Source organism: Schistocerca americana, chromosome 2 (assembly GCF_021461395.2).
Source record: "Schistocerca americana isolate TAMUIC-IGC-003095 chromosome 2, iqSchAmer2.1, whole genome shotgun sequence".
Lineage (NCBI taxonomy): Eukaryota > Metazoa > Arthropoda > Insecta > Orthoptera > Acrididae > Schistocerca > Schistocerca americana.
The window spans coordinates 770,831,670-770,846,188 of NC_060120.1; the positions used below are offsets into that span (position 1 = coordinate 770,831,670).

Below are 14,519 nucleotides of genomic sequence, written 5' to 3' on the forward strand. Positions count from 1 at the left end.
GTAGTTGCTTTCCATGTACGCTACATTTCTGTAAGACATATTTTGCTCGGCGAGCCCCAAAGAACAAAAGAAGTAGTTGTGTTTGCCGAAGTCAGAACTGTATTTCAGTTATTATATGTTTGAAAGCAAGCGTGGACAGATGTCGAGTTGGACGAGAAACCAGAATGAGACACTTTGTTTCAAGTCTAACACAGGGCATTTAATAGTATTAAAACTTCCCCAGTAGCCATTTTCTGTTTTGTCTTTCATGCTCGACGCATTTCGGACCTACGATTCATTTATAAGAACCGCTTTTGTTTATTTTCTTATTCGCGGTATATTTGTTTCAGTAGTCTGGACTGGACTGATTTGGGGAAGAGACCAAAAAGCGAGGTCATCGGTCTCATTAGGGAAGGAAGTCGGTCGTGCCCTGTCAAAGGAACCATTCCGGCATTTGCCTGAAGCGATTTAGGGAAATCACGGAAAACCTAAATCAGGATGGCCGGACGCGGGATTGAACCGTCTTCCTCCCGAATGCGAGTCCAGTGTGGTAACCACTGCACCACCTCGCTCGGTGTTTCAGTAGCCCGTGTTGCTTCTGCTTTGCATGCTCCTCATTTGTATAGCTCAAAAAAACCTTATTTACATTCACACATCACGAAAGTCGACATTTTCGTAATGCATGAATTTATAATTAACACTTCCAGTCTAAGGAGGCAAGTATTTGCGTTCCTTGCTTGTTTGAACATCAGAACGTCTTCGTTTTCAAAGTTGATTAAAAAGGCAAATACGATGCAGCTGTAGCGGTGGTAATCGCGGTATTGCGGACGTGATCATCATTGTCTTTTCGTCTTAATTAGGAAGGAGAAGTTCGAAATCGTTATGCCTCAGAATACTTTTTCGTATTTTCCATTATAATTCTCTCTTCCTATGGTGTTTGTGAAACCGTGTCAAGAGATTACATTATAGCAGTACCACCACAACAGTCGCAGTTCTATTTGTTCTTATTTATTTTGACAGTAACGTGTTCGACGCTTGTTTTATGGTAGTGTGCTATAGAGCAAAGTTTCGACGATATTTGAATATTGAAACCAACTTATCTTTCTGAATAGCAACCGACAGTTTTGTGCCAGATGAGATTCGCAGGCTAATGAGGTGCAGACCTTGGAATCTAATCTTTTCTCGTAGCACTCCTCGTGACATTTATCGAGTTTCGAAGACGGCGACATAACCTTTTTACGTCGCCGTAAAGCTGGCGGCGTGAGAATGGCGTGCCTGCACTTTCTCTTATATCGGTGAGCATTTTCTGTATGGTCTACCTTTGTTACATTTCGAATAAACCGCAGGCATAGTTCTTTGTTCTAGTCGTTCTTTCTCATTTTACTGCCGCAGGAAGGCGCTAAGCAGGCGCTAAGCGATTACTATAGGGTCGCAATGAGAAGCAATGAAATTAAAGTTTCGTCCAAAACTTTTAAGAGGATGGTACTTAAAACAGAGTAAATGGAAGAAACGAAGTACGTTGTTTGGCGTCAGTAACTTCTTGATACCCTTTATAAATTCTGTCAGCAACGTTTCACTTACAATCGATGGTAATATCTAAGTTACACGTCTCTGAACGTTCGTCTGAATATGATGCAGACGCTTGTGCACTGCAACCATGATGGTTACCTACCTTACTCGGTAAATAACTAGCAACATCCGGTACTGTGCTGACAGTTTGCAGAAAAAATTGACCTAATTCACCTGTACTAGTGAAGTCTCCATCAGTTTCCATCATCATTACCTTTTGGTTTTTCCGATGGTCAAATCTCAGCTAAATATTTATGAATGATAACGTTAACACTCTGATTACCAATCCACAATCCTTATACCAATGTACACTGAGGTGACAACAGTCATGGGGTACCCCCTAATGTCGTGATGGATCGCCTTTTGCCCGACGTGGCATGGACTCAACAAGTCGTTGGAAGTCCCCTGCAGAAATAGTGAGCCATGCTGCCTCTACAGCCGTCCAAAATTTGCGAAAGTGTTGCCGGTGCAGCAGTTTGTGCACGAACTGACCTCTCGATTATGTCCCATAAATGTTCGATGGGAAACATATCGGGCAGAGTGGGTGGCCAAATCATTCGCTCGAACTGTCCACAATGTTCGTCAAACCAATCGCGTACTGTTGTGGCCTGGTGACACGGTGCATTTCTATCCATAAAAATTCCATCGTTGTTTGGAAACATGAAGTTCATGAATGCCTGCAAATGGTCTCCAAGTAGCCGAACTTTTCATGTCAGTGATCGGTTCAGTTGGACAAGAGGACTCAGTCCGTTCCATGTAAATACAGCTCACACCTTTATGGAACCACCACCAGCTTGGTCTGTGCCTTGTCGACAAATTGGATCCATGGCTTCGTGGAGTCTGTGTCACACCCGAACCCTACCATCAGCTCTTACCAGTTGAAATCGGGACGCACCTGACTAGGTAACGGTTTTACAGTCGTTTAGGGTCCAACTGATATGGTCAGGAACACAAGAGAGGCGCTGCAAACGTTGTGCTGTTAGCAAAGGCACTTGCGTCGGTCGTTTGGTGCCGTAGCCCATTGATGCCAGATTTCGACGCACTGTCCTAACGGATACGTTCATAGTACGTCCCACAGTAATTTGTGCGGTTATTTCAAGCAGTGTTGCTTGTCTGTTAGCACTGACAGCTTTGCGAAAACGTCGCTTCTCTCGGTCGTTAAGTGAAGACCGTCAACCACAATGTTGTCCGTGGTGAGAGGTAATGCCTGAAATTTGGTATTTTCGGCGCACTCTTGACACTGGATCTCGGAATATTGAATTCCCTAACGATTTCGGAAATGGAATGTCCCGTGCGTCTAGCTCCAACTATCATTCCGCGTTCAAAGTCTGTTCATTCCCGTCCTGCGGCCATAATGACGTCGAAAACATTTCACATGACTCATCTGAGTATACGTGACAGCTCCTCCAAAGCACATCTGTTGTGTTCGCAATAGTACCGCCATCTGTACATGTGCATATCGCTATACCCTCTCTTTTCACCATAGTTTACAATGTTGTGGGCTTACAGTCTAGAGAACTCTTTAAATTTCATATTCGCTGCTGACTGTACATTTATTACACGTGCAGTCAATAACAAATATAAAGTCATTAAAATAAAGCTTTTAGCAATCCCGAGGGTTGTCGCACACTTTCTGGATGTAATTACTCTGATCTCGTCTTTGTGATCCCTACGGGAGTGATACGTAGAAGTTTTAGCACATTACTAGAATCACTAGTTAAAGTTGGTTTTTGAAACTTTGTGAATCGCTTTTCGCTGTGTAAGTGACGGGTATCTGTAACCGACTCTCAGTTCAAGTGTGTCAGCATTGTGGTGACGCCTCCGTTGAGTTAAAAAGAACTGTGAACGTACGTGCTGCCCCTTTTTTTTTGTATACATTCAATATTTCCCATCTGTCCTATCTAGTACTGCTGACAGACACTTCAGCTACATGCTAGAACGTCGCACGAATCACACGAATATTTTGTAAGCAGTCTTCTTTGTTGACGTCTGCATTGGATCTAACCCACAGCCTACTTGATCATTCGATTTGATAGTCCTACAAACTGTTAGACCCAATTATTTAAGTGCCTAAGAACGATGTAAAGCATCCCAGAAGGGAGGGGGAACCGAAATGGAACTTCACGGGTTGAGAGAATATGTGATGCTGTTTCAGTGATTACAAATTCGAGTCAGTATGAGCTCGTTTATCAGTATGACGCTGCACACTCTCTGACCTGCACGCGTACGCTAATTCCATTGTGACCAATGTCATGAAACCTTATATATTCTCCCGAGGCAAGCTGGCTTCAACTATTGTGACTAGTTTTGTTCTTGATAATCTGTATACTGGCACGGGAACTGAAGTCGCGTCCGAGCTGGTCTCACACATGTCCTATCGGTGATAGATCTGAGCCAGCCGCAGTGCCCGAGCGGTTCTAGGCGCTCCAGTCCGGAACCGCGCTGCTGCTACGGTCGCAGGTTCGAATCCTGCCTCGGGCACGGATGTGTGTCATCTCCCTAGGTTTAAGTAGTTCTAAGTTCTAGGGGACTGATGACCTCAGATGTTGAGTCCCATGTGCTCAGAGCCATTTGAACCATTTGACAGATCTGAGGATCTTGCTGGCAGGAATACATAACATCACGCAGACAGTTTATAGAGAAACATGTCGTGTGGACGAGCGTTGTCAGACTTGAGGGCGCGGGATGTCCGTGACGTACCACTGTGCCGTCAGAGTCCCCCCCCCCCCCCCCCCCATTACAAGTAGCAGTGACCTGAAGTCATACCCGATGGCTCCCCACACCTTGATGTCAGGAGTAACACCTCTCTAAAACACTGGAAGAATGGTATCTCGTGGGGCGGCCGCCATGGTTGGCGACGATGGTCATCCGCGGTGATGGAGAACCGCTATTCATTGCTGAACACAGTGCGACACTTTTCATCGGAGTTCTGTGCTTACCGTTCACGGCAAAGGCAGCTGTTGGGCTGTGATATTAACGAATGGGACGGTAATTCCTTAGGCTGACTATTGCAAGTCTCCGACTAATGCTGCGAGAGGACACAGAATGCTGCAGGAAGCCCTTTACTTGTGCCCGGATTACAGTCAAAAGTGGAAACGTTAGGATGTGTTTGGTGCACAAAACTGCGCTCATCCCTTCTGGTGGTCGACCTCAAACTTGATAGCGAGTATGGCTGTCTTCACGATTCCATGTAGTCCAACATTAGACCGCTGTCACTCCCGAATGCCCCATAAATCTACAGACTGCACGTTTCGATCAGCCTGCCAAACGCAGACCCACAATAAGGCACCTATGAAACTACGCTGAAGAGCGAAAGAAACAGGTACAGCTGCCTAATACAGTGCCGCAGCACCACGTGACGTGAATTCGACTAATGTCTAAAGCAGTGCTGGAGGGAATTGACACCATGAATCCTGCAGGGCTGTCCGTAATTCCGTAAGAGTACGAGGGGGTGGAGATGTCTTCTGAACAGCACGTTGCAAGGCATCCCAGATGTGCTTAATAATATTCATGTCTCCGGAGTTTGGTGGCCAGCGGAAGTGTTTAAACTCAAAAACATGTTCCTGGAGCCACACTGTAGCAACTCTGGACGTGTGCAGTGTAGCATTGTCCTGCTGGAATTGCTCAAGTCCTTCGGAATGCACAACGGACGTGAATGGACGCAAGTAATCAGACAGGATGCTTACGTACGTGTCACCTGTCAGAGTCATATCTAGACTTATCAGGGGTCCCATGTCACTTCAACTGCACACGCGCCACACCATTACAGAGCCTCCACCAGCTTCAACAATGCCATGCTGACATGCAGTGTCCATGGATTCATGAGGTTGTCTCCGTACGTACACGTCCGTCCGCTCGATACAATTTGAAACCAGACTCGTCCGACCAGACAACATGTATCCAGTCATCACAGTCCAATGTCGGTGTTCACAGGCCAGGCGTAAAGCTTTGTGTCGTGCAGTCATCAAGGGTACACGAGTGGGCCTTCGACTCCGAAGCCCATATCGATGATGTTTCGTTGAATGGTTCGTACCCTGGCACTTGTTGATGGCTGATGGCCCAGCATTGTAAGAATTTCCAGTTCTTGCTAACGTGTGGCTTGATATATCTAAATTAGCCTTAGCTCTGGTATTATGTTCATTAGTTTCTTACCTTGCAGCAAATTCTGAAATGATAGTTTTAACATAGAGCACAACACATGTAAGTATAAATTTACAATTGTATTCTCAGCCTGGAAGAAAGAGGACGACAGTGCTCCATGTGTTCTGTTTTGCACATTATACATAGGATTTTTTTGTATTTTTAAAGTGCTAGTTAGCGTTACGACTCTATAATTAGATATACACAATACTAGTGTTTATGTACTTCCTATAAGTGTTTGAAATATATATATCCATAGTGTCAGTAGCAATGACGTATGAAATTTCCTTGTTAAAGATGTGTCGCATAAAGGGATTGCCCGTAAGGTACACACTGTTGCAGGAATGCAGGGTCACTGATATTAAGACTACTTTAGTACAATGATGTGAGTTCAGAAAAAAAAATGTGTGTGCTGTCTGATTACCATTAGTGTTTTTGCCGATAAGTAAAAAGTAAACGAAGATTATCACTGCTAATGACAGTTAAAAAGTAAGGCAAACTGTCACTTTTTTATGTGGAGAACCATTACAAAAACAGGTGGCAGTATGTTTCTTTGATATGATTTGTAAACTTGTAAAGATCTTAGAAATGAGATATTTAAGTTGGACATACGGCAAATGAGACATTCTAGATCATTCTCTACACAAATTTTGTTTTCATCAGTTTAGATTTTAAGGAAATTTTGTATAAATTATACACACGAGAAACGTAATATTTGGCATGTGGGAAGAAGAACGTTGTGACAACGTCATTCTTTCCGTAAGTTTCCGGGAAAGCAGGGTTTGAGACGTTAAAGATTACAAGTCGGGGAGAATGATCTTGAAATGTAATCTGTAGTAAGGCCATACAGGTTAAACAGAAACCTGTCTTTCTCAGCTTCTCAAATGATTTTCACTCTCTTAAAGTAAAGAAAAAAAGTTTGGAAGTGTTGCAGTGCTGAAACTGCAACTATACATTTCCCTTATCCAAACGAAAGTTGTATTAAGATAAATAAACGCACAATAACCAGTACACGTGACCAGTACACACAGGAGCCTGCTGTTGGCTTTCACTGTCGGCCACAGAAGCGCGAGGAGCTGCAAACCTGAGGTCAGCCGAGCGCAACTGAAGGCTCACACTATCGGTCCCAAGCTTTGCTGTCCCTAGACACAAGTGCACCGCATTCCGCTTATGCTGGCGCGACTGCAGCGTCTGGAACCAATCAGAGAGGGCTGACGTGGCGAATGCGCGGAAAGGCGTGTTGCGCAGCCGTAGCATCTCTGGTGCCAAGCAGGGCCAATGACGTCACGTGGTCGGCGCCACGTTTGAAACTGCGGCTCTCCCCAACTCCCTACAAACGCCAAGCCACCGTCTTTGCCCGCCCCCACACTCTATTTAGTATGTGTACCTTGGCCTCTTTAAAAATTGTTGCGATTTATTGTAATCTCTGCCATCTCATTTTTATTGGAATTGTCCTCTCAAATTGTTTTGTCTTCGGTTTCCAGGCAATGCTCAGATATAGCCGCCGTTTCAACCTCCCTTTGTTTAACACGTCGCTTATGCCGAGTACAATGTTCAGCAACACTGCGAATAGTTTGACCCATGTAGATCTGCTTCGTCTACAGGCCACACCATACACACCGGGCACACAAAGGGTTAGGCCAACTTTAACAGGGCGCCGGAAACGTCGTGTCTTGGAGGAAGGCCAGAACACTGGTCTTAGTCCATGTCTCTGAAGCACATGTTCTAAATTGTTGTTTGTTGCTTCACAGTGTGGCAGGAATGCACCACTTCGACCTCTTCCGCCGATTCACAAGGCGTCTTTCGTTAATGGCACCTGGAAGCATTTGCAGTTTCTCCCGTGCTGTAACCATTCTCTCTGACCAATCGTCGTCCCAACTGCTGCAATTCAGACTGTAGATTGTTGTCGTCAGACATATTCTTCACTCTGTGTACTACCGTGTTCAGGAACGCTTTCTTGTGTTCAAGGTGATCAGAACTATTGGCGTTCAGGTACCGGTCAGTGTGCATTGGTTTCCCGTATACTGAATGACGAAGCCTCCGTCTCGATAGTAAATTTAAAGTTGGGATGGACACCATTCATGTGATCACCGGCTGCAGTTCATTTTCCCCCTGAGTTTATATCAGGAAGGTGTCATCAACGTACCTTAAGCCTAGTTTACACGACGTCGTTGGGTTGCGCCACTCGTTGCGTGGAATGAGTTGCACGCAAGTGGTTTCATATATGACTGTAGACACGACGACACCAGTATACACTTCAGTTTCGTCGTTTTGAGGGTCCCTGAGTCGTGTCTGAAATGAAAATCTTGGCAGCTGCATGTCGCACGAGTTCTGTTGGAGTTAAAGCTTGTTGCGTGGAATCGCTGCATAAGGGGGGGAAAAAAATAAGAAACGTGTTTCGATTCGTGACAGGATGAAGAAAATACGTCAGCTCGGTTGCTCAGCATCCTTGCTGAAATAATTTATAACGGAAGATCCAAGAAGTTGTTTTAATTATCTTAGAATGTCACCAGAACTGTTCACGTTTCTTCTAAATAGAGTTAATTATGTGATAAGGAATAAAGGTAGTGTAATGCACGAAGCACTGTCGCCAGAACTGAAATTACAAATCATATTGCCTGCATTACATTCGAGAACACTCGGCATGCTATAAGATACGGTTTTAATTGTTGATGACGCTTTTTCATTAACACCAATAATTATTAACATTAACAGTAATAATTGACATTAGCAACAGTACTAATTCGTAGGAGACCGTATTAAGAAGAGAATGGTTTGCAAACTACTCTCTTGAAGATAGATCTGTACAGTGGCAATATTTCAAAATTCCAACGTATGTGAATGGGGAGCATTGCAACGACGTTTTAAATAGATGAATGTTGAATAAAGAATGCCGCTTCTTGAATTTGTATAGCCTTCCATGCTGTCAACAATATTCCTTAACAAAGAGTTGGCCAACTCGAACGATGGGATTTTAGTCTTGTAAACGAGAGCATTGCCACAGCTAGAATTACACTTGCTTGTATTTTTCTTAATTCAGTTGTTTATGTGCTCCTAACTCAATATATTTTGTCCTGCAGCTCAGATATTGTGAAACCATCTATGTTATGATCGCACATTATGGTCTCAGCGGCAGCAGAGTGTTGCTTATTTTTGTAGTCAGCATCACTGAAATCCCACAAACACCTATTCAAAGCATAGATATCCAAAAAGCGAACATTATTCTCCGTTCCTCACTTCATATTTCAGTTAGCTACACTCTACGAATACACAACCTCAAAACTCATGCAACTAGTGTCGCCAAAGTTGGAACACCCCGAAAGTGTTCAGTTTCACCTACGAGTTGGTCAAACGTGCGGCGCGCATGCGCAGTGGCCGGTAGCGCAGTTGCCCGCAACCTAGTGTCGTCGTGTAATCTAGGCTTTAGGAAGCCTGACGGAAGCAATGTCGCAGAGTTCAGTGCCTGCTCCTCGAAGTGCTCCGAGTAGAAGCTGGTGACCGCCGGAGACGATGGTGATCCCACAACTAATCTTCTGCGATTCGTATTTAGAGTGGTTACGATGAGGCCCACCTGATGTCTGGAGCGAGATACCTGACCGAGATGTTAGCACTGGATACTGTCGGTGACGCTGTGAGCAGCTGCAGCCGCCAATCGAGGGGCGGACGGTGCAAATTGGCCACTTAGGTGGCAGGAAGAACGCCACAATGGACACTGCGAACGCCATTGAGGCGAGGACAATGACTCCTTAAAGCGAGGGCTCAGGCCTGCCCGGCAGGCTGTCACACTGCGCAGCAGCTTCACACACAAAGGTTGTTCTCGAAGTTGCGATCACCTCAACTGTCTCTGAAATCCGTAAACATAATTTTCATATTTACGTTATAGCTCACATGGAGGCCTACCAACAATCCTTCCCGCGCGTCATTCGCGACTGGAGTATGAAAGTAGTATGACAGTGGTACAGGAAGTACCCTCTACCACACGCCATAACGTGGCTTTCGGAGTATAGATGCCGAGGTAAAAAAGGGGAGGGCAGCAATTGCGGATGGCGGATTTTGGGAAGTTGTGCCACGTAGGTTCCTTTCTGAAGAAAGATCAGTATCTACTGAAAGGTATTTACGCAGGATAAAACTTTGAAAGAAAATTTTACATTGAACCAGAGATGGTCGAATGTAGTATCGACTGCGTAGTAGCGTCCCTGCTCAAATGCTTCAAATGGCTCTGAGCACTATGGGACTTAACATCTGAGGTCATCAGTCCCCTAGAACTTAGAACTACTTAAACCTAACTAACCTAAGGACATCACACACATTCATGCGCGAGGCAGGATTCGAACCTGCGACCGTAGCAGTCGCGCGATTCCAGACTGAAGCGGCTAGAAAAGCTCGGCCACCACGGCCGGCGTCCCTGCTCAAAAGCGATGGCTGGTTCAAGATGTTACGGGTAATGTGTTAGAGCAACTGTAGATAGAGAGCTGTACAGAGTAACTCCAGATACAGAGATCTATGGAGGAATCTCAAATGCAAAGACGTGTTGTATCTGATGTGTGCTGGATATATACTTACTCGCTACGGGCAGTAATGACTTTTTTTGCAAGATATCATACTGGAAATAATTAAGGTAAAGAAAGTTGTTTTGTTACCAATGCAATGAGCGCATTCATAAGTGATGATTGAGACAATGTATACCACTCAAATCCAGTGATTTTGTAAAGCTAATTGTTAATGTATAATTTGTGTATTGTGTGTTAATTGTGTGCATTATTAATTTTCAAAGCGTCGAAGTACAAATTTTAAAGTTAGTGCTGTATTGTTAAAGTCAGTACCAGCTCCTAGATCCATTTCGTTTTTGATTAAATTCTTATGAAAAATAGTTCTTGTCTCAGTCATATTCGATTTAATTAAAATGTATGCTAGGCAACAGACTTAAACAATTGCTATTTCAGGGATAGCATTCATTATGCACAGGTACTGTTATTTTCAAAGTGATCAAGTTTTGTTGTATTACCAGGGCCAATTTCAAATCAATAGTGTTGCATCAGGTTCAGTTTTTGTGTTACGTAAATTAATGCAGTTTTGGTTTTGTTTAAACTGATTGACAGTTTACATTCTCGCAGTCAGAAGGGTCCAGTACTGGTCAAAGCGCATGCCATTCCCATTCTAACATGTGTTGCAGGCTGATGCCAGTTACGTACTTACGTTCAAAAAAATGGTTCAAATGGCTCTGAGCACTATGGGACTTAACATCTATGGTCATCAGTCCCCTAGAACTTAGAACTAGTTAAACCTAACTAACCTAAGGACATCACACAACACCCAGCCATCACGAGGCAGAGAAAATCCCTGACCCCGCCGGGAATCGAACCCGGGAATCCGGGCGTGGGAAGCGAGAACGCTACCGCACGACCACGAGATGCGGGCACTTACGTTCACATTCGAATAAAAACGTACGTGTTTCACTGTTCCGGCTTTTAATTCGACGCTTTGACCTTTTAAGTGCTGTAATGTCTTCGACGTAGTTCTTGTTGTGTGTATAGCTGTTGACCAAGAGTGATGAAGGCGACGTGTTTTTTATTTGTAGAATCGGACTGAAATCGGCTTCTTGATGTAGTACAACTCTTTTTCGTAAGTGAAAGCTTTTTTCTTTTCTTATATACAAAATAGCAAGTAATTCAGTGTAATTATTTGACGCAGACTGAAACTGATACATGTAAAAAAATTATCATTTTCAGGGTTCCGTGCATCAAACGGGGCATTTACAGGATTGCTTTGTTGTTTGTCTGTCTATCCGTCCGACTGTTAAGAACCCTTTTTCGCGGAAACGGGCCGACATATCTACTTGAAATTTATGTTCAACACTACGGACTACGGTCCGTTGCCGATGCAAAAAATTTAAGTTGCTGTGTCAGCGCAATCAAAAGATACCGCCATTTATTCACATATTTTAATACTTGTAAACTCACTCATCAAAACCTACAAGGTACCCGCCGTTGGCCTACAATTATGAAATGTGTCAGTAAGCAAGGTTTCACAGTACAAGAAAAGGAAAAAAATCCGAAAATTGTTAATTTTTAATTATATCGAACGAATTCTGTGTCATTTGTTATCGTTTCCCTGTTAAGATCGTCCTTTTCTCAGGAACAGATTGATGTATCGGTTTCAAATTTATGTCACTAACGAAGGTCTGTGGTTCATTGGTGGTGTAACAAATTTAAGCTTCTAAGCCTTTGCAATCAAAAGATACGGCAGTTTATGCCAGATATTTTATACTCACAAACTCGCACGTCAAAAGCTGTAGGGAATTCCTGTTGCCTAGAATTTGTCGTTTTTTATCCGATTGTCTGCATATCTGTTACCTCTTTCTCTCATGAACGGATAGACGTATATTTTATCAGTATCGATAACAGACAAAAATTCTCGATTGCCGGGATTGATGACCTTACTATATAAATAATTAAGTTTGTGCGGAACCCTCAGTGCGCCAGTCTTGTACTTATCCGAAGTTGTAAGGGATGGCGTTATGAGGCCTGCGGCTGTTAATAAATACAGATAAAATAGAATGAGATTTTCACTCTGCAGCGGAGTGTGCGCTGATATGAAACTTCCTGGCAGATTTCATATCAGCGCACACCCCGCTGCAGAGTGAAAATCTCATTCTGGAAACATCCCCCAGGCTGTGGCTAAGCCATGTCTCCACAGTATCCTTTCTTTCAGGAGTGCTAGTTCTGCAAGGTTCGCAGGAGAGCTTCTGTGAAGTTTGGAAGGTAGGAGACGAGATACTGGCAGAAGTAAAGTTGTGAGGGCCGGGCATAAGTCGTGCTTCGGTAGCTCAGATGGTAGAGCACTTGCCCGCGAAAGGCAAAGGTCCCGAGTTCGAGTCTCGGTCGGGCACACAGTTTTAATCTGCCAGGAAGTTTCATAGATAAAATAATTTTTGCGTATTTTGCCACTATGCGTTTCGATGATTCACGCTATTATCTTCAGGTGAAGAACTGTTTAGTTAAATAATTGGTGTTGGTGAAGGCTACAGACGTCTTTTCACAGTAGCAGAACAAGGGCAGTTGTGAAAAGTCTGCATATTGCTGCATGATGAATATCCTCTCCTCTGTACATTACTTTTTTGCGACTCTACTGTCCTTGTAAGTACAATTCACTACCAGATATTTGTTTTTTTTTTTTAACTTCAAAAGTGCCTTTTCTAAATAAACCGCTTTTATCGTTAGCAAAAGACACAACGTAACCTACACTGCCCTAGATCTGCTATTTGCAAAGACGTATGTACCCTTGACCAATACCTGCTATGTAAATAAACAATTCTCCACCTGATGATGATGGTGTGAATCACTGAAACGCGTAGTGGCAAAAATAAACAAGTGACTGACACAGAAATTTTTATTTGTAACATTTCGTCATTACAATATGCTGCAAACAAAGGAGTTACTGTTCTTTTTTTACTGTACGTTGAGAGTGTATCTACAGTGTTCCCACGCAAATTAGTCTTGTGCCTTCAGGAAACACGTATAACGATATGCGCAAAAGTCAGGAATATACAGGGTGTCTTGGTCAGAATCATACTGATGGTAGAAGATTTTAAACCGAGTACTTTGAGATGGGGAACCAACGGCCGGAAACGAACATTGTTATTTCTGATTAAACAGGGTACAAGTTTGTTGATGCCCGCTCGTTGATACATTGAAAGCCGCCCGTTGTGGTCGAGCGGTTCTAGGCGCTTCAAAAATGGTTCAAATGGCTCTGAGCACTATGGGACTCAACTGCTGTGGTTATCAGTCCCCTAGAACTTAGAACTACTTAAACCTAACTAACCTAAGGACATCACACACATCCATGCCCGAGGCAAGATTCGAACCTGCGACCGTAGCAGTCGCACGGTTCCGGACTGCGCGCCTAGAACCGCGAGACCACCGCGGCCGGCTCTAGGCGCTTCAGTCTGGAACCGCGCTGCTGCTACGGTCGCAGGTTCGAATCCTGCCTCGGGCGTGGATGTGTGTGATGTCCTTAGGTTAGTTAGGTTTAAGTAGTTCTAAGTTCTAGGCGACTAATGACCTCAGAAGTTAAGTCGCATAGTGCTCAGAGCCATTTGAACCATTTGATACATTGAACGTTGGCTTGTTTCTCGGGATTTTCAACCGATGTGTGGCTGGCATTGTTAAACATTTACTCTTCATTGCTGGTGGTGGGCTGCGGTCGGAAAAAAAATTAAAAAACAACTCGACAGTATCTTGCATTTACGAAGTAAACTATAGAAAAAGTAAAGCAAACAGGAGACGACCAGTGGCAAGTAATGAGTAGTTTGCGGGTAGTCATAAAACAGAAGTTTCTAACAGTCTGCTTATTAACTATATATGACGGTAGTATCTGTTCCCGAAAGAACAGTTACCGTGGATGACCATGCAGCTTTGCTAGAAATGAAATGATTATTAAATAGACATCCTAGCTGCAAGCAGGCGTTGATACACTTCATTGGGGACATGTTGAAAATGTGTGCCCTGACCGGGACTCGAACCCGGGATCTCCTGCTTACATGGCAGACGCTCTATCCATCTGAGCCACCGCGGGCACAGAGGATAGTGTGTCTGCAGGGACTTATCCCTTGCACGCTCCCCTTGAGATCCACATTCTCAACATGTCCACAACACTTGTGCGAACGCACACGCTATGCCCGAACTCGTACGGGACTTGGTAGATTAATCTGCCACGAGTAATGAGTATGATGGGCAAACATCTATTAGGCGCACTACGAATGTAGTGTTGTGGACATGTTGGGAATGTGGATCTTACGGGGAGCGTGCAAGGGATAAGTCCCTGCAGACACA

The 14,519-nt window shown here is 44.0% G+C and overlaps 1 protein-coding gene and 1 non-coding gene across 2 annotated transcripts in view; one reads left to right on the forward strand and one right to left on the reverse strand.

Annotated features, from left to right (window-relative positions):
* LOC124594772 (Y+L amino acid transporter 2) overlaps positions 1 to 14,519 on the forward strand; it is a 337,307-nt gene that overhangs the window by 42,760 nt on the left and 280,028 nt on the right. The gene's annotated exons all lie outside the window — the stretch shown is intronic.
* On the reverse strand, positions 14,189 to 14,263 carry Trnat-ugu. The gene has a single exon. It is a non-coding gene; the product is annotated as a tRNA-Thr (tRNA).